Source organism: Herpailurus yagouaroundi, unplaced genomic scaffold (genome assembly GCF_014898765.1).
Source record: "Herpailurus yagouaroundi ecotype Mexico unplaced genomic scaffold, PumYag 197, whole genome shotgun sequence".
Taxonomy (NCBI): domain Eukaryota; kingdom Metazoa; phylum Chordata; class Mammalia; order Carnivora; family Felidae; genus Herpailurus; species Herpailurus yagouaroundi.
Window position 1 is genome coordinate 1,991,047 of NW_024412428.1, and position 20,475 is coordinate 2,011,521.

At 44.9% G+C, this 20,475-nt stretch overlaps 1 long non-coding RNA gene across 1 annotated transcript in view; it reads left to right on the forward strand.

Moving 5' to 3' along the window:
- The window catches only part of LOC121012733 (uncharacterized), a 41,086-nt gene extending 20,966 nt beyond the window's left edge, over positions 1 to 20,120 (forward strand). The window contains exons 2-4 of the long non-coding RNA XR_005782261.1: positions 9,032 to 9,131; positions 10,000 to 10,038; positions 19,718 to 20,120. This is a non-coding gene — a long non-coding RNA (uncharacterized LOC121012733). The remainder of the gene's footprint in view (positions 1 to 9,031; positions 9,132 to 9,999; positions 10,039 to 19,717) is intronic.
- Positions 20,121 to 20,475: the final 355 nt, after the last annotated feature.

The following is a 20,475-nucleotide window of genomic DNA, read 5'->3' on the forward strand; positions in this document are numbered from 1 at the left end:
CCCTCTAAACTTTCTTTCATTTGCTTACATTTCCCTAGCAATTGTGTGGCTGACCGAGTCTTCTCAAATTCCTGTCCAGACAAAAGGAGTGAAATTCATGTCTTACTTGACTTCTTCCTGAAGCTCGACCAATTTTTATGAAGTTGACTAAGTGTTGACTGTGCTGACACCGTTTACTAAATGGAATATCTTCATGGGCCTGGTAGGAGTTTTGGAGTCAGACAGCCTTTTAAATCTCAGCCCCACCCTTTACCAGCTTTGTGACCTTAAGAAAAACCAACGACTCAGCTTCTCGGTTTTCTTATCTGAAAAAACAGGACAAGTGTCTATCATGAAGATTGAATAGGAGAACAGATACAAAAGAGTGGATGTTTAATTATCAGACACTATTATGATTATTTATCAAAGGCCATTTGTTTGTTTTCCAGGAAAGAAAAACAAACCCATGTCCTATCTGTTTGAAAGAGTTTTTACCTAGTCCTTTTTTCTTTTTTTTAACTTTTCTTCTCCCTTTGATTTCCTAAGAATACAAGATGATAGACAACTAAAGTTGTTTTAGTCTTGCTATATTATCTAGTCTGAGGAGAAAAAATTATTTGGAACTTTACATAAAATTAAATTTAAAGGTCTTTACCATTTGTGAGTGTCACCATGGAGACAAAAAATGTGTGGTCACCATGGCGACCTTTATCAACTCTCCCTATCTGAAATTATTACCATATAAAATTAGACATGACTGTTGCTATGAAAAGACACAGTATAAATAAGTTGAACTATCTTGATGACAATGCCTGCTGCATTTGGTATCTTGGTGTAGTTCTAAAAGTGTTATTAAATCGTAAGTGGACACCCTTACGATTCTCGCATGACCAACTTTTGGCTCTGCCCTTTTACATCTGAACTGGTAGAACATTCTTAGATGGGGCTATTCCTTGTTTCCTCTTTCATACCCTGACTCATTCAAGGCAACTTTACTTTTTTTTACTTTACTTTGATTTTTGTGGCTGCTTTTGCTGCTACCTGTTGCTTCTGTGATGGATACTCTACGAATTCTGATGCTTTAGTGAAAAAAAAAAAAGTCACATGATTTTATAATAGCTCACATATGTAGGTAATAAATGTAATAGTACTAATTTTATTTTGAGTAGTAATTTTTGAGTAACAATTTTTTGTGAGAAGAGATGACCATTCTTGTATAACATGCTAAGATGCATCTCATAACTTACCACAAGTTATGTATTTACAATGAATCTATATTTAGAAATAAGTGATTTCTAAATGTGTGGTACGTCATTAAGTTATCTAAGTGGTATACACAATATCCACGATGTGTATATTAAAGTGAAAGCACCCAAGTTCATCAACTATTAGATTCCCTGGTACAGGATGGTCTCATGAAGACAGTGATGCCTTCCTTTGGACTAACTCTCAGGGAGAGTCAGTTGTGTTGGTGGAAGTGGGCCAGGATGGGAGAATAAGTGACAGCCAGAGTTGAAGGAAACAGGGAGGACATGGGGAGCAAGGGGCATGGAGGGACAGTGAATGCTTTTGGAGAGCTCTGAGGGACATAGCTTGTTTCCAGATTTTCCCTGGTTTCAAAATATACCCAAATTTTGAGTTAGATGGGAGCCTCAGAATGCTCTTAAGTAAAAACATTTTGTAGTTAGGTTTAAAATTTCAAAACAGAATGGGCATCTCTTCAAGTACATCTTTTCATACATTGTCTAGCAATGCTCAAAAGATGTTGTGTTTGAACAGAAAAATAAGCTCTGTATTATTGGTCTTGAGAGTGAAATGACTTTTGTTTCAAACCCAGTATTCCTCAAAGGAATGAATGTGAACTCTTTGTGGCATACCCCAAAGGTAATGGCAGGCTTCCCCACGTGGTGCATTGATCAGATTTTTGGGATTCTTCTGGTGGATGTGACATCTAGTTGGCTGAATTGAATGTCTTCTGCAAATTTAGGGACTTGAAATCTTAAGCCAGACCTGGTCCTTGGGGTCGAGGATTGTTTTTCCTGGGCAAAATGTTGACCTCTATTTCTAAGGAAAACATCTTTGAAGAACTCTTTGGACATTGAAATAGCTCTACAAAATAACATTATGGTACTTTAAAGCATAAACTAACCAGAAACACATGATTTCAGTTGCCCATAAGTCTCAGAGGGTTTTGCCTAAGAGAAAAATGCATGGCGAAACACATCATGGATAAACAGTTTAAGACAGTAATCTGGTTGTACAAGGAGGTCAAGGATTGGGGAAGGTGACAGGCCACTTTGCATTCAGGTGCAGCACGTGGGGGCACGTAGGCATCAGCTCACAGCTGTTGAAGACAGGACGCCAGCAATATTGTGTTAAGGTGAGAGTCGCCCTTGGTTTCTTTGTCCTTCAATAGATGCCTGAGCTGTCTAATGTGAACTTTTATTTGGAATAATTGTAGAGAAATAAGACCAAGTTATTAAAAATTCCAATTTTAGGATTTGTTACGGGAATGAATTTTTAGCGCTCTTCAAATAACCCATTGTTCACTCATCACTACCTGCATTAATGGATTGATAAGAGATTTACAATTAGTATATATGAACAGAGCTCCTGAACTGCATAAAGATATTGGAAGAAATTGCCAGGATTTAAAAATATCCTATATTTGATATTCTTGGCATTGTAGTTGGTATTATTTGTGAAACAAGTTTTTTTTTTTTCCTTAGGAAAGTCCTTGATGAAATGATCACAGCACGTGAATTCATGGGGTCCAAATGAATTTGGCTCTATTCTATGTATGAAACAGTCACTTGACTTGTATTCAGGTTGTGAAATTTGTTGAGAATTTCTTGACTCCTAGGTAAAGGCTCTTTTTGAGAATCTGGAGGTAAGGGAATGAAGGGGCAAGTACTGAGCGTTTTCTGTGTGTCATGCATTGTGCTTTTAAATGTGTCCTCTTTAAAATACTTGCAGAAGTCTTTTAGGAAAGCTCATTATCTTGCTTTTACAAGTGAGGAAACCAAGGCTGGAGAGAGTAAGGTCATTTTAACCAAGATCAAGAGCGACTATCATTTCCCCATTAGGAACTGAGCAGCACTGTCCAGCATTGGAAAAAAAAAAACAAAAAACAAAAAACAAAAAACTTTGGCTGGATCAATTTACAGTTTATCAGATTTGCAAGATTCTCTTGCTCTCTTCTCCAAGGCTGACAGCTGGGATGGAAACTGAAGATGCATAAATTAAAAGCCCAAAGGCCAATCTTCTTTTTTAATTTTAAAAAAATTCAGAGAAACGCAGGGACTTAAAAATTTTTTTTTTTTCCATCCTGTGAACCCCAGTGTTGGTACAAAGCATGAAGGGCGTCAGGAAGGCTGGCTTCTAACCCAACAGGCAAGTAATCAGTTTGCTGGTTTGTGAAAGAAGGAGTCCAAATACGGTCTTGCGGTAACAATAAAATAAGCAACATCAGAACAAATAATAACCAAATAAGTAGCAGCAAAATAAGTAAAATAAGAAACATAAACAAAAATTCAACCAAGGACAGAAGTCTCTGTACATTTCGCCACTTAGGGATACGTAGTTCCGAGAATAATCTATTATCATGTGGTCAATTACTGTTAGCGCACAGATGGTATCCTGAGTTCACACAACTTTTTAAATGTCCTAACCCTCAGAGGAAGCTGGTCCAGTTGTCCTTCTGGTGCCCGATGGTGAGCCTGGTGAGTGTGTTGCTAGAATCTGGCAGGAAAGATGCTGCAATCTGTGCTCAGTGATGGAAATTTCTCCCAAGTGCTCTTCTGAGAGTCACGGTGTATTCATCCATTTGGTCTGTGGTTGTTGGGCAATAAGTGATGTCTTTCCTTGCATGATGAAAGGTAGAGCATTTGTGTCTCTAACCAGAATGGGATTGGATAGGTGGGGTTTAGAAACTTGTGAAAAGTTTCTAGTCAAAACCGCGGTCTTCATCCACGTTCACGCGCACTGAGAACCAGTCCTCTAAAGATCGTGGCAAAAGAGAGAAGACAGGATGGAAGTCCCGTGGCCCTTGACAGCTGCTCTGATGCTTTATTATGGTACATGTCGCATCATATGCCAAAAATGATACTCCTGGGTGATCATCTTTTTCTTTTTTTTAACATTGAAATATTTGAGTTTTAATATTTTTTAGATGAATGTTAGGCTCTTTTTAAGAAATTTTTTCATGTTTATTTATTTTTGAGAGAAAATTCATTTTTGACAGAGTGTGGGTGGAGGAGGAGCAGAGAGAGAGGGAGACAGAGAGTCCGAAGCAGGTTACAGACTCTGAGCGGTCAGCACAGAGCCTGTTGCGGGGCTCGAACTCATGAACTGTGAGATCATGACCTGAGCCAGAGTTGGACGCTTAACCAACTGAGCCACCCAGGTGCCTCTGAATGCATACATTGGGTTCTTAAGGGTAATTGTCACATTTTTGGGTTTTTTGTTTTGTTTTGATTTGTTTTTTAGTACTAAGATTATTTGTCACAGCCTACATTCAAACCTGGGCCTTCTGTACTGGTTTTGAATAATCAATGGCTGGAGGAAACCAAAAAATAGTGGTTTCTGGACAGCGATGACATCTTTGGTTTATTTGGTGGCATTGGTCTCACCGTCTGTTGGACTGTGACCTGTTTTTTTTTTAACCTAATATTCTAGAGTATTTTGGTGCCCTGAAGTTGAGTGAAATTGTGGAAGGGACTTCCATCTTACTTTGCCAATCCTGCCCTGAATATTGTAGCTCTTGTACATTTAATTTACTCTCCCAGAGATGAAGCTTCTTAGTCTGTCCCCCCTACCTTCCCCTCCTAAAGCAAGTTACCTTCAAAGTGGGCTTAACTCTCAGGTGACAGAGTTCATTGAGACCTTTCCAGTGCTTCCCAGCACAAATGATCTCTCTCCCATTTCCACTATCTGTTCAGATTGCTCATTTGCACCTCAGGCACCCTGCCTTGTGATAGTGTAAATGATTTCATTCAGCAAATATTAATTGGGCGTGTGCTAAATGCCGGGCACGGTAGGGCGGTACATTGGCTCTGGGGTTAGTGGGCTGAACAAAGCAGAGTTCTCGTCGGTGGGAAAGGCAGACACGGAACATACAGTTCCAACTGCGGCAGCTGTCGGGATGGGAGGACAGGGTGCTGGAGGGACCTGCACAGGCCTCACTGGGGGAGATTGCCCAGGAAGAGACTATCCTCTGAGACCTAAGAAACCCTCTGGGTGGGAGAAGGCTGAAACGCAGTAGTGGTTTGGAGACTCTGGGATGGAGAGAGCAAGATGTCGCTGTGTAACTGGGAGAAAACAAAGACAGCTGAAGCAGAGAGAGGAGACGGGAGGGAGCCCCAAATGCATCTGAAGAGCTGGGTGGGCCCCAGGCGCGTGCTGGGGTTGTGCACTAGACAGTCGGCTCTTGTGAGGAGCAGCGTCCAGTACCTGCTTGTAAACAAGTGAGCTTTATTCAGGAAGTTTCCCCAATAGCTCATGGAATGGTTAGCTTCCAAAGACGTTTCCAATCCAGGCACCAGAAAATTCGACCTGAATTTTGTGAACCATTGTAATCCCAATCAGACAGTTCCTGGTTGAAGACAGTTGAGTGTAGAGGCTCAAAGTCTCAAGGGTTGAAAAGAGAACCTCAGGAGTTGGCACTCTGTCCACTTGATTGTAGCGTGGCAATCAGCATTCTTGGGGGGGGAGTGGCTTTCACAGGAAATCGTCAATGAGGGCAAATTTAGGGAAAACTGTTGATCAATAGAAAGTCATGGAAATGTTCTTGAGCCCCTCACCTTTATTCTCCAATGTTTTGCATGTGCCAAGCCAACCCCCAAGTCCAGTATCTTATAAATGGTTAGAAGAGAAAGCCACGCATCAGAGAGAACCTTATGGAATAGGTGATTCATTCTATCATCTATCTATCTATCTATCTATCTAATCTATCTGTTATCTGTCATTGAATCATCTATATATCAATCAATCTACTATGTATCTAGGTATCTATCTTCTAATCTATCATCATTTATGAAATAGGATTAAAAGACCAGAATTGAACAACTAATAAAAGTCTAGGGGATTTTAAGTACAGCTACTAAAAGTCTAGGAAAATTGTCTTCTGAAAAGAAAATGATTAAGAGACAAAGTTAATCAAGTTAATCTGCAAATCTGCTTAAAGATTTCCCTTTAAATTTAATCCAGATTTGCTGATCCCAACAGGAAATGGGCAGAGAACCATGTAAGGACAGATTTCCCCACAACCATCCACATTTTGTTTAGATTCACATTCTGCATGGCATATTGGGTTTATATATATTCTATTAGTCAAAACAATGAAAATTTCTGTATTCAATTAAATTTGATTATAAAATATTTGAAACATACAAAGAAGTGCAGGCACATGCAGAAGCACAACATTTGGCCATATCTTTTTCAAAGGAAATAAAAATAGAGATACAGTTGAATGCTCACCAGTCCTGGCCCATCCCTCTGGCAGTCTAATTTCTCACCTGTTCCTACAGAGGTAATTACTATCCAGAAGTAGGTCTCTATTATTTACATCTGTGTTTCAATACCTTCACTAGAAAGCAAATACCACATTCTTCTTTGCATCTCCACTATGTAAGTATGCATACAATTAAAATAATATATATGGTATTATTTTGAGTATTTAAAAACTTACACAAATAGCATCCTACTGTACAGTTTTTACATTTTTGTTCTATTTTTGTGTCTCATTATGTTTTTGGGACCTAGCCATGTAGATACATGTAGATCTAGTTAATTCATTTTAAGTGTTCTTCATTATGCCATTGTAAGAACATGCCAGAATTTATCCGCTCCCAATTGATTTTCAAATGTGTCAAGCGATGCTTAAGTTGTTTCTAATATTTTCCTTAGTAAAATAGTGCAAAGAACACTCTTACCCATGTCTCCTTGTGCACCTGTCTGGAACTTCCTTGGGGTCACACCTAGAAGTGGAATCGTGAGGTCTTAGGTAACATCGCCTTTAGCTCTAGTAGGTTTTGCCAAATTGTTGTCAAATGTGGTTATACCAACTGGTGCTCCCGTCATCCTATAAATGGGGTGCAAAGTTTTCACTTCTCCACATTCTAGCCCTCATTTGGTATTTCCAGACTTTAGATATTTGCTTATCTTCTGAGTGCGAAATTGTGTTTTGCTTCATTTTTCATTTTTCTGATTACTACTGAGGTGGAGCCCCTTTTCATACGCTTTTCGACAGTTTACATTTCCTCTTCTGTGCATCGCCTGTTGACATCTTTTGCCTAGTTGTATTTTCTCTTTTGACTTTTCCTTATTGGCTCATGGGGGATATTTATATATTGTAGATACCAAGTGTGATTTTCTTTCTTTTGTTTTTTTTTAATGTTTATTTTTGAGAGAGAGCGTGATCAGGGGAGAGGCAGAGAGAGAGGGAGACACAGAATCTGAAGCAGGCTCCAGGCTCTGAGCTGTCAGCACAGAGCCCAATGTGGGGCTCGAACCCACAAACCTGAGATCATGACCTGAGCCGAAGTCAGTTGCTTAACCGACTGAGCCACCCAGGTGCCCCATGTGAGTGTGGTTTTCTAACAGAGGACAAAGAAAGCAGAGTATGTGGAGAGAAGCCTTTTGGCTCATCGGGAGACCTGAGTTTTTGTTCCGGTTTTGCTACCAACTTGCTATTTGACCTTGGGCAGGTCATTTAATTTTCCTGGACCTTAGGATCCTTAGCTTTAAAGGGGTATATTTTGATGCCAGAATAATAAAACATCTTTTAGATATATAATCTTATTAAAGTTAAACAAAATTAATTGGAGAGAAAGTTCCATTGAAATTAAGGAAAAGTCTATTCCATTGTGTATATAAACCACAATTTCTTTATCCATTCGTCAGTTGATGGACATTTAGGCTCTTTCCATAATTTGGCTGTTGGTGAAAGTGCTGCTATAAACATTGGGGTACGTGTGCCCCTGTGCATCAGCACTCCTGTATCCCCTGGGTCAATTCCTAGCAGTGCTATTGCTGGGTCATAGGGTAGATCTATTTTTAATTTTTTGAGGAACCTCCACACTGTCTTCCAGAGTGGCTGCATCAGTTCGCATTCCCACCAACAGTGCAAGAGGGTTCCCGTTTCTTCACATCCTCGCCAGCATCTGTAGTCTCCTGTGTTGTTCATTTTAGCCACTCTGATCGGCGTGAGGTGGTATCTCAGTGTGGTTTCGATTTGTATTTCCCTGATGAGGAGTGACGTTGAGCACTCGTTTCATGTGTCAGTTGGCCATCTGGATGTCTTCTTTGGAAACGTGTCTATTCATGTCTTCTGCCCATTTCTTCACTGGATTATTTGTTTTTTCGGATGTGGGGTGGGAGGGCGGGGAGGGTGGGTGATGGGCATTGAGGAGGGCACCTGTTGGGATGAGCACTGGGTGTTGTATGGAAACCAATTTGACAATAAATTTCATATTAAAAAAATAAAAAAAAAATGGTCAAAAAAAAAATAAAAACCTTTATTATTTGTAAGAAAAAAATAATAAAATGGATATTAGGGAGAAGTCTAAATGTCAGAGTATCTTAGAAGCAGACTGGACTCTTGCTGCTTTAAGAACATCGATAATTAGGATTATGTGAACAGAGTTGGCTGCCCCTGGAATAACAGTTAACCGTTTTCAAAAATGCTTCCTGGATACAATTTGTTTCGTACATTTGGCTTGTAGGATCTCGTTTTAGTAGTCCAACAGGATTTCTTAATTTCTTGTTTTAGTATCAAGGATGACTTTACATTTGAAGTTGGGGGGTGGCGTGGTCAGGGGCAGACTCTATCTCTGTTTGCTCGGCTGGAAATCTGGCTCCTTTTATATTTTCTAGACGGGATGAATGGATCGCAATGATCAACAAAACCACTTGCTACTTTTCTTCTTGTTGCCCCAGCAAGTAACTGGAGACACACACTCAAACTTTTCAGTGAGAAGATCCCTCTTATCTCGAGGCTGTGGCATCAGCTTCATTTTAGGAAAGTGAATTTGGTTTTATTTCATCTCATCAGGGCTGCTCTGGTCTGTGAACTGGAATGGAAGCTGGCTGTCACCTTGAGCCTCAACTCCCTTGTTTAGGCAGCTCTGTCAGAACTTTCCGCCAGGACTCAGGTTTGTGAAACGGTGCCCAATCTTCTGTCCCTCTATGCTGGGACTTAGCGTTGTCCCTTGGGGGTCCTTCCGCTAATAAGTTCTATTGTCCCTTCACAAGGTATTCGAGGGGAGTGGATGACAGAGCCTCAGCTCATTCTTTCAGTCATGTCTTCTTCATCTAAATGCTTTATGACCACCTTGCTTAGTTCTGCCTTGTCTGTGCAGAGTCATGCCTGGTTGTCCAGAAATAGCCATTCCCTGATGCCTGATGCAGTTCCCCAGACAGGGTGGGAGGTTTCCTTCTCCACTGTTATGTGAGAAAAGTAATTTTTTTTTTCCCCAGGAAAGAGGAAAAGTTGCTTGTTTTCTTCCCCACTTCTAGATTCTCTTTCCTTTGGACTTTAACCATGGAAGGAAGACTCTGCATGGAGAACTGAGGGAATGTGCTGTAGGTGTTAGGAGTGGGGCACCTTGGGCTGTTTCTTTCCCAACAGCCGGTACTGGGGTAGTTGGAGTCAGGGACAAACCACGGTCAGAAATGCCCAAACAAAGTGGGAAATTGAAGGTGCTGCCAGGATGCTGAATCGAGATCCCTACTTAGGAGATCGAGAGATGGAGATTTTATTCTGAGGTCAAGTCAGGGTAGCGGTTAGAAAACGGAAGCAGAGGAAGCCCTCTGCTCAGTCTCCCAGGCCAGAATGGGGCAGAGTAGGGACCCGGGACCCCGAGTTCCTGGCTGCACCTGCTGTGACGCACAGAGGCCTTTTGCGATGTCACCCTCTTTGGGAGTCCTGAGTCATGGTTTCTTAGCAATGGCCAACTCTACCTACACATGGCTAAGAGCATGTTTTTACAGTTTCTCTTTTTTTTTTTGTCTCCTTTCCAGACCCCATCCCTGGCCATCCAGTCATGGTAGGGAGGGCAGGTATGTACATTGTTAAATAAAACATGTTGCTTTGCGTTTTTAAAGAAGAGACACATTAAAAAATCATACTCAGGGCGCCTGGGGGGCTCAGTCAGTTAAGCATCTGACTTTGGCTCAGGTCATGATCTCGCAGTTTGCGGGCTCGAGCCCCACGTTGGGCTCTGTGCTGACAGCTCGGAGCCTGGAGCCTGCTTCGGATTCTGTGTCTCCCTCTCTCTCTGCTCCTCCCCTGCTCATGCTCTGTTCTCTCTCTCTCTCTCTCTCTCTCTCAAAAAGAAACTAAAAAATCATACTCAAGTATGGCTACATTATTATAATTCCAAGCACATTTCAGAAAGCCGTCTCTATAGAGAATATTTTCCCACAAACATGATCATTGCTAATAAGAATATTTGACATTGGTTAGAAATACCAGGAGCTCTGGCTTTAAAGGGCAATTTCTAAGGTTTATGAAAAGTTAAACTGAGTGGGGGAAATGACCATGGGGTTTCATGCTGATCATTGGTTTCATGTAATTTTATGGCTTTCCTCTGGTATATTCAAGCTGTTAGTACAAATGGGCTGGCTGGGATGCGGGAACTCAGAGGGGCAAACTGAGCCCTTTCCTCCGTCAGGTTGTAAGGCAGCTAGCCGGCTTCTTGCCAGAGAGAGGACGAGGACTAGAGAGAAAGAGCAAACACCCGCAGGTGTCCTCACAGCTGGCCAAGGTCTGGCGTGGGCGCTTGGACTGGAAGAGAGGCTGGTTCACGTGGGCTGGTTCCGTCCAAGGTCCGGGCAGAGCCAGTAGAATGGGCCTGGCTCCCAGCGGTCCACGTGATTCCCTTCTCCTCTCCACCCTGCCCGTCCTCTTCCTCCGTGACTTCACATCCTCTCCGAAAACTCTCCTGCCTCACCTCCACTCCCCCTGTGCTGTGCCAGGCTGCCCGATGCAGCGCCTTCAGTGATCTCAGAGACAGAGCAGACGAAGCAGAAGTCTTGATGTCCCTTCATTGCCCTTGAAGGCCACTCCTTCTCATCTCGCAATGTCACTTGGCAACTCCAGGCTCACCTGTCACTTACATCTCTCATTGATGGTGTCCCTGGAGCACCTCCCCCCCATTAGTGACTGTCACCTGGATCACAGCAGTGTTTTCCTGACCAGTCTCTGTGATTCCTGGCCTCCCCTCTCTCCAGCCCGTGTACTACTGCCTGCCCAATCGCCCTTCACTTACCTTTGACCTTGGAATTCCTCTGATCCAGAAATCTCCCAACTGCCCAGTGAGTAAAGTCCAATCATCCTAACATGCACCCTCTTAGAGTTTTGTGAGGGGCCCCGGTCACTCTTCCAGCCTGGATCTCTAGCCAACTGCTCTGTTCTAGGCCCTTCAGGCCTCCAGAGCTCTGTCCACACCGTACCCTTCCCCAGAGGGCCCTTTCTCCTCGACTCGATTCTTCTGTTGAGATACTACTCATCCTCTAGGGCTCAGATAAAGGAACACTCCTCCATAGAAGTTGCATTTGCCATCCTGAAACTCTGAAAATGACCTCACGCCTTCTGTTTTCTATAACACTTCATCCTCCTCTGACCGACTTCATCATGTGTGTTCTGTGGGATCGTGTCTGGTTTGCCCCCCTAGATTGTAATTTCCTGAGGCCGCACAGAGTACTTTAGTCAATGTGATTTCAACCACACCTCATCGCCCACGTGAAGGCAGTCATAGTTTCATTTGATTGATTGATTGATTGATTGGTTTTCCAAGTTTTTATTCATAGCAATCACGTCTTTCAAGGCTTGAAGGCCAGAGCGAACGAATTAATGAAGTTAAGTTCCAGCGTGTACCTCCAAAAAATAATTTTTGTGAACATTACCATATAGATATATTCTGTTTAAACACAACAAGGATACTTGCACCCTTTGATATTTACGTTCTGTCATTTAAACAATTTCATTTATAAGGAAAACACGGAGAAAAATGATTACTTTTTCACTTATTATTAGCTACACTTAGGAGACACTGGGCATTTGGGATGAGAAGACTGTTCTTATTCAAAACGTTTTTATAAACGCCTCCAGTGCCAGGTTATGAATCACGCAAGAGGGTTTACTTGCTTTATAACTACATCTCATTTTTAACAATGAAAACAGTGGTGTCCCTCTCGACGGCACTCTCGTTACAGTTGCATAGTCTGAATGATTTTTGCGGCCGTCGAAGGGGCAAAATTATGTGCTGCGGGTTCTGCAGGCGGGGCCCGGGGGGAGCGGGGTGCGGGTGGGGGTGATGGCCGCGTGGTGGGAATAGCAAAGTGCGGCCGCCTTGGGGAGCGGCCGGGAGGGCCCTGGTCCTGAAGAGCAGTCCCCCGGCTCGGGCTCACGTGGCCTACCGTGGAGCAGCCAGCGTGGCCCGGGTTCGTGAGGATCCAGCCGGTTCCATTTTCTACTTATCAGCGAGGATGGTTCTGCAGGGGAAAAGCCAACAGGAGCTTGACTCTCACCAGAGGGAGAATAAACATGTCAGGGGAGGCCAGCTTCCTCTGCAGGAATAAACAAACCCCCATCTCAGCTGCCTGCCACAGGGTTTATTTCTAGCCGGTGTTGAGGCTGCTTTTTAGGGCAGCTGTCCCCTGTGCGGGACGCTGGCGCAGGCTGATCTGATCTTGTCCTTTCGGCAGAAGTGGCCGTCCCTGCAGCAGGGGAAGCCGAGGCAGAAGCCTGGCCCGAAAGCAACGCGTGTTTGGCGAGGACTGGCCCCGTGGCCCTGCCTACCTCTGCGGGGCTGGGAGCGGAGTCTTCTGTGGGCCCCGAAGCGGGGCAGAGCTGAATGCTGGTGAGCACTGGTGATTCCAGCCACACCTGCTGAGCTGGGCCCAAGCGGCCACTTTTATTTTTCAGTTCAGTGGATATTTGCTGAGCCAATACTTTAGGATTAGTATTTTCTAGGCATTCGGGGGAGAATAAAACGTAGCCTACGTTCTCAAGGAATTGAGCGCTTTCTGCAAAAGCGAGCTTCTTGAAGGAATTTAGTAACGAGATGAGGCCTTCCATGAGAACTTCTAAGTTGGTTTCTGGGGAAGAGTGGTCAGGAGAAGGGGGAGAGAGAGGGGCGACCCAGGTGGGCACGTGTATGCGGCAGCCAGCTTGGTGGTCATCCCTGGGAGGAGAGGGGACGACAAAGGGAGAGAGAGAAAGCTGGAGAAGCAGAGGAGAGGGGGGGAAAGAGCTGGGGAGGGAGACAGGGAGAGAGAGTGAGGTCAGCCTCTCTAGACGAGCTTGGACGAGCTTTGGACTCAGAATGCATGGGTTCGCTCTCTCGCTCTGGTTCTCCCGCTTACTTGCTCTGTGACGATGGGCACGTGGGTTCACCTCCTTGGGCTTGTCTGCCTCTCTGTAAAGTGGGCGGTGAGCATTATACTCCCCCCAAGGTTGTTCTCCAGATGAAGTGGGGGTGATGCGCTCCGGCACTCAGAAAGCCCCTGACACAGTGCGCAGGTCTCAATATCGTACGGGCAAGGGTGCAAGCCACAGACTGCACAAGACTTTGGCCTTGATTCCGCGCAGAAGGGAAACCCTGGCCCCAAGAGTACTTCCGAGACTCTGCTAAAAACTTCGCTTCGTAGGACAGACCTCCGCCTTCCCTTCTGTTTGCTAACCTCAAAGGCAGCTCTCGATCCCATCCCGCGTGATGAACGTGAGTCGTGCAGCCGGAACTTGCACGGGAACAGGCCGCGTGTGAGCGACCCGTCCCCCCTCTGCCCACGTCGGCCTTTGGCTCCTCAGCTGGCCGCTGGCTGTTACTGCTTCTCCCGCTCAGTCCTGTTTCCTGACACTGTTTTCTGTCCCTGTCACTCTGTCTGTGGTGGACCCCACGAGCTCTAAGGCACGGGTCCTGCTCTCAAGGAGCTTACCAAATGGTTGCAGCAGAACTTAGCTCTGCCGACTCCATTTTTAGAACCTTTTGTTTCAATGGAATGAGAAAAAGTAAAAATAGCCCTAGCGGGCCTTTCAAAGGTGTCTTAAATTATTCTTCACTCATTTTTCTTCTGCTGCTGTGAATATCTTTAGCTCCTATAGAAGGACAAAGAGGAGAAAACAAAATTCTTGGCAGCCGTGAATTCTATTTATACTCCGTGGCACATTATATTTCTATAGAAATAGCTCGAGAGGCTGGAAGAGCCTGTTTCATGGAAACCCAACGCTTTTTTGTGGTTATTGACTGTCTTTCCGCACATTCCAACGTCAGTTAGAGAGTGTGGAAGGAGGGACGTGTGCACTTAAAGTGCATCCTCCAGGAGCAGGTGCTCAGCCCCTACGTCAAATACCAGACACAGATCCTGCCAACCTGGCCCCTCTCCCGCTGTCATGTTCTCAGATAAATGACAGGGCTTAGGCCTTTGACAGATAACTCGCCTGGGAAGCCCAGGAAGCTGGAGATACGGCGTGTCTGTTGATAGGGCTTTGAGAAATGACATTGGCGTCGGCCACGACAAACGGGGTGTGGGAGCCCCTCTTACAGCTGTGCCCACTTCTGGCCGTGTGAGCCCGACAGGATTTGAAAGCTTAGGGCTCTGCTGTCTCATGAACGCCTGCCCCCCTCCCGCCCCGTTTGTTCGATGATCTTGCTGCGGGACAACAAAATGTGAGATACCCACTGACCACATTGAAGAAACACTTTTCTAATTAGGGTGGTAGTGAGAGTTCCTGTTGGGTGGGGGAGGGGAATCGGGGCTACAAGACCCATCTGTTGTTGTTTGGACCTCGCTTGGAGGGAGTCGTAGAACGCAAGCTGTGCAGATAGGCACTCCACAGGGCCGCTCCTGCGGGCAGTTAGAGTTCTGTGTCCGCGGTAGTTTCCACGGAGCTGTGTGCTCTTCAGGGCGCGTGCAGAGGGCGGGGTGGTCGAACCGCACGGTCTTCTCTCTCCTGCACACCGACCGACTGGGATGCTGGGGTGCAGTCCCTCTTGGTCCACACTCTAGTTGTTAGTTGCGGGCACCGTCCCAGGACGTTCTTCCCGAATACCTCCTTGTGTGGACCGGGAGGGGGCATCCTGCCAGGGGCTGCAGGGCGTCTTCAGATCCTTCTCCCGCCGTGCCTCTGTATGTAGAACCACCCATTCCTTGCAGGAGCCACTGTTCTTGGACGCTTACCCTGTGCCAGGGGCTCATCACTTCCCATTTTATTCCTGCTACAGTACAGACGTAGGATAGGGGCCAACGCTGAGGGATACCAGTCCTGGCCAACACTTTGGATTATTTCACTCTATGCTCGGAGTAACCGTAAGAAGCAAGTATAGGGGCATCTGGGTGGCTCAGCTGGTTAAGCGTCTGATGCTTGACCCTGGCTCAGGTCACGATCTTGCGGTCATGGGATTGAGTCCCACGTCGGGCTCCGCACTGAGAGTGGAGCCTGTCTGGGATTCTCTCTCTCTCCTCTCTCTCCCTCTCTCCCACTCATGCTCTCTCTCTCTCAAAATAAATAAGCAAACTTTCTTTTTGATAAAAGAAGCAAGTATAATAGCATTATCACACCATCTTACTGTTGAAACAACTGAGGCTCAGTGAGATTAAGCAACTTGACCAAAGGCACCTGGCTAGTAAATTAGAAAACTGGGGTTTGAATCTCAGCTGGAGGGGCCCCGAGTCCCAGGCTCCACCCACCGCTCCCCACCGTGCAGTAAGTTCCTCTCTGACACAGATGGTCGTTTCCTGGTTCCCTCCTGGAGAGCAGAGAGGCTACTGGAGGTGTTCTAGGAACAAGTCACAGTTTGGTCCTGGATGCAAGTTTTAGGGACTTTTCTGCACCTTCACTTACCTCGCTTAACATGCTTTATGCCAATTGACCACTTGCTTTTCATCCAAAAGAATGATTTATTTTCAATGCATACAGCAATTTATTCAAAATATAATTGTCCCAATTAAGCCAAGAAATACATATACTTAACAGATATGGCATATTATCAAATATTTCGCAATTCTTATCAACATGTTTATAATTTACACGATAGAAATTTCTTACCTTCTTTATGATAAAAATACTCAGGCCAAGTATTACATTTACTTACACCTAACATATTAAAAGCCCCTGGAAACTTGAACGGATGTAGTGAATGTACGTATCCCTTCTTTTTTTTTCTCTTGATGACACTGGGTTTAATCGTCGCTGAAACGAATTTGGTAGCTATCAACCTGCCTTGAATGTCCCAAATCCCCTGTTTCATTGCCTTGTCCCACAGCTGTGAGTCTCGGGTAGAGGTGAGGGCGGGAGAGCAGGGAGACAGGTGACCTGTCGTCTCTGGGGTGCCTCTTGCTTCCTGAAATGCACCCTCTCCTAGCCAACGTAAAGAGGAGGTCCCGATATTCAGAGGCTGCACCCATGATCCCACATTCTCCTTCCCGCCCTCTCTTTTTATTTCTTCTTTGTCCCATCCTCTGACCCTCCACCAGGAGTAGCTCCTGTGCAGGGGTGTGTAAACATCCAGGCACAGGACCACCGTGCGTGCGTGCGCAGGATGCGTCCTTATGGAGAAGTCTGGGGGCCAAACCCCCATGAGGGTGGACGCCCTTCTCATTGCCCTACCATACACCTTGGCCTCATCAGGGAGGAGAGCCCAGCAAGAGACCTTTACTTACGGGCTAGAAAACTAGTGATCCAACCCAGCGTCTCCGTTTCAGATTGCTGTGAGTGATCAGGGTCCTTTCAATACCTTGTTTAGCATCAGGAATATAGCCAAGCGCTGTAATAGCCTTGTAGGGTGACAGATGGTAATAGAGAGCTGTCGAATCACTGTGCCGTACCCCTGAAACGAATGCCACGTTGGGTGTCAACTGTATTCCAACTGAAACAAAATAAATCAAAACAGAACAAAACCCCAAACCTCTTGATCCCCTCACTGGCACATAGTAGGTGTTCAAAAGTGTTGAACGACCGTTCCACATTGCAAAGAACAGTCTGTGGTTTAAAAACGAGTACCCTGTGGCTTAAATAAATTTTCTCAAGTTTCAACAGGCACACAAACCTTGTTTGAAGTGTGCAGCGCCAATATCTGCTTTGGCAGCTGCCGGCTCTGGGGCCCGGAGCCCGTTGGGTGGCACCGGGCTGGCCCGGTACATGGGACCCTGCTCCCCCAGCCCTTGCCCCCTCCCTTGACAGTGACAAAGTGACACTTCTCCTCCCACCTTTGTCTCCAAGCCCTACATGTTAAGTCCACCTCTCAGATGTGCCCATTCCTCTTTCTCAGTGTCTTACTTTTCTATTTAAAAAGCCCTTTTATTTTATTTTATCTAATTTATTCGAAAACATTTTTAATGTTTATTTATTTTTGAGACAGAGAGACCAGAGCATGAGCCTGGGAGGGGCAGAGAGAGGCGGAGACACACAATCCGAAGCGGGCTCCAGGCTCCGAGCTGTCGGCCCAGAGCCCGACACGGGGCTCGAACTCACGAACTGCGAGATCATGACCTGAACCGAAGTCGGAAGCTTAGACGACTGAGCCACCCAGGCGCCCCTAAAAAGCCCGTTTATTTCAGTCAGGTTTCCCTTTTAGTCTCCTAGTACGTGGGGTGCCCGGGAGTCTGTGCCCTCCCCAGAAACTGAGCTAGGCTCCATTTTCCTTCTTTTGGGGAACACCTCATTTTCCACTTGCTTTGCATCCTTCTGTAGCGGGACATCCCATCACCAATTTCATTACTGCCTACGACCCTGGATTTTCATAACAACCCTTGCAAATATTGGTTTTTCTGTAAACATTGTTACAATTAATGGTCTAGTGGAGAGGGGTACAGGGACTCGGTCTAAATAAGAAAAATATTACTTTGGTTTGGAGACTGGAAGATTTTCCAGTTGCTTTCCTGAGAGCCCATCAGGTAAGTTCTGACATTAACTAGGAAATAGAAAATAAAAATCTGTCTGAGCGCTCAGATTACAGAATGTCGGGCTGGATGATCTAGACTGGGGTCAAAGTTTTCTATAAAAGACCAGGTAGTAAATATCTTAGGCTTTGCAATTACGCAGGTCTGTCACGGGAGTATTAAGACAGCCAGCGACAATATGTAAATGAGTGGGCAAGGCAGTTTCCCAGTAAAACTTTAATTACAAAAACAGGCGATGGGCTGGATTTTGCCCTGGGTGGTTGTCTTCAGACCGCCGATCTAGACTAAAGCCCTGTTCTTACACAGAGGAACCGAGTTCCGGAGAGGGGAAATGAAAAGCTTAGAGTCAGATAGCTTGTCTTTGGAAGAGATAAAGACAAGCTTCTCTGGAGCAAGAGTGGCAGCCAGTGCTCACGCTGGGGCAGGAGGGAATGGGGGAACACCGTGAGTCCAATGGTTTTGCCAAAGGCCGCAACTTAGCTGTACATTGGGGACTAGTCTAAATTATGGGGTTTGAGGACACTTATGGAGAGCTAACCACCGGCTGTTTGGAATCAGCGAGTCCAGAACTCATTAAAAATTGGACAAAGGTGTTTTGAGCATCGAGTTGCTGTTTTCAGTAGAAAACCAATAGTAGGCTTCTAATTATGGTTTTAGGCTCTCAGCTACTTGTTAGTGCCATAAAACACACGACATATCCAAAAAGGAAAGAAAAGGGAGAGGAACTGTTTTTGTTGAAGGGTTTATGAGCCCAAAATTTATAGTGAAGTTAGCATAGAGGCTCACACATTGCACAGAAAGGAGCAGAAGCAAAATGCATCAATGCTTCTGGAAAGAGAAGACTTCTCCTTTCTCCCGTACCCATTAAATTATTCACCAGAATATGTACTGAGAGACTACTGTGTGTAGGCACCCTTCTAGGTCCTGGACACCCAGTAGTGATCAAGACAAAAAGACCTCTCCGTCCCTACATTCCAGTAGATGAACAGGGTTGCACGGTGAGGGGCGAGATCTCATTATGTCTTTGGAGTGAGATCGTCTGTGGTTGGATGGATGTGTTCTCCTGCGTGCCAATCCGTTCTCCCTACAGTTGGTCAGAATAGGGCTGGGAAATCCGGACTACCTGGTAAATAGATTCTGCAGGGATTTCCAGGTGGAGGGTGCAGAGGCGTGGTAGTGGGTTATCCATGGGTCAGACTGGACTCTGTGGATAAGGGAGAAGTGGGTGATGAACTCAGTGAAAAAAGTTCTCCCCATGGACGATGAGTGGCACAGTGTCAAGAATTACAGCTTACTTTGAGTGAAGATCAAGCATAACATGTAGATATTTAGAGCTATAAGATTATTTAGCCCCTGCAGGTAAGGTGGTGGAGAACTTGGGAGAGAGAATGAGTGAGACTAGCTAGTTGCATTGAGAAAAGACCTCTTCAATTACTCACTTAAAAAATTCTGTGGGAGGGGAACATTATGGTGGTGGTGGTCAGGTGCAGACGAAGAGATTTGTAGCGGGATATGAGAACAGCTGGAAATAAAGAGAAAGGGAATTATGGTAAAAGGTATGGTCAGAGCTGTGTGTAGGGGCCAGTAGCTCATGCGTGCCTTGCAGACCAGGCTGAGATCGCCCTAATACCTGTCTGTAAGTATAAATTGAGGAACCGGGACAGTTGATGGGTTAAAAGTGTCTATTCCCAAGAGGATTTAAAACACGTGTTTGCATAAAAACATGTACATGGATGTTCATAGCAGCATTGTCATTCGTAACAGCCCAATGTGGAAACAATTCAAGTGCCCATCCACTGACGCACGGATAACAAAATGTGGTCTCTCCATACAGTGGGATATTATTCAGCTAGAAAAAGGGATGGAATTCTGACACGTGCTGCAACATGGACGAACCTTGAAGACCGTGTGATAAGTGAAGAAAAGCCGACACAAAGACTATGTATTGTATGATTCTACTTGGAGGAGAGATCCAGAACAGGCAACTTCTGTAGATATAGAAAATGGATCACGGTTGCCAGGACTGACGACGCGGGAAGGGGAATGACTGCTAGTGAGTACAGGGTTTCTTTTGGGGCTGATGAAAGTGTTCTGGTTTTACAACCTTGAGAATATGTTAAAGACCACTGAGTATGCACTTTCAAATGGTGAATCTTATAGTATGTGAGTTACATCTCAATAAAATGGTGTCTACTTTAAAGGTAAAAAAGCGCTAATAAATATTCCAGTTTTTCCAATCGCTCATGCTGTCTGATAATCTATTAAAAGACTCACGACTAAGTGTCATCCCATAGGATGACAATGGAAACCGACCAGAAACCTGGGAAAGTATGAAGGTCAGTTCATGGTCTGATGTCTGTTTTGTTTTCTGTATGAAACGTGTGCCCTAAACTGATGACAGAGATTGTGTTAGAAATTGTCCTATGTGGCGTTTAGATTTTGAAACAAAAGCAAGTCGTTTTGGCCAATTTTTAAAATGGCTGTGGCCACATTGGTCCCTTAGAGCACGTGACATTTCCCCTACCCAGTACAGTTACTATAATGCAAAAACCCAGCGGTCATGAAGTAGCTATGTAGACTTGTTGGCGGACT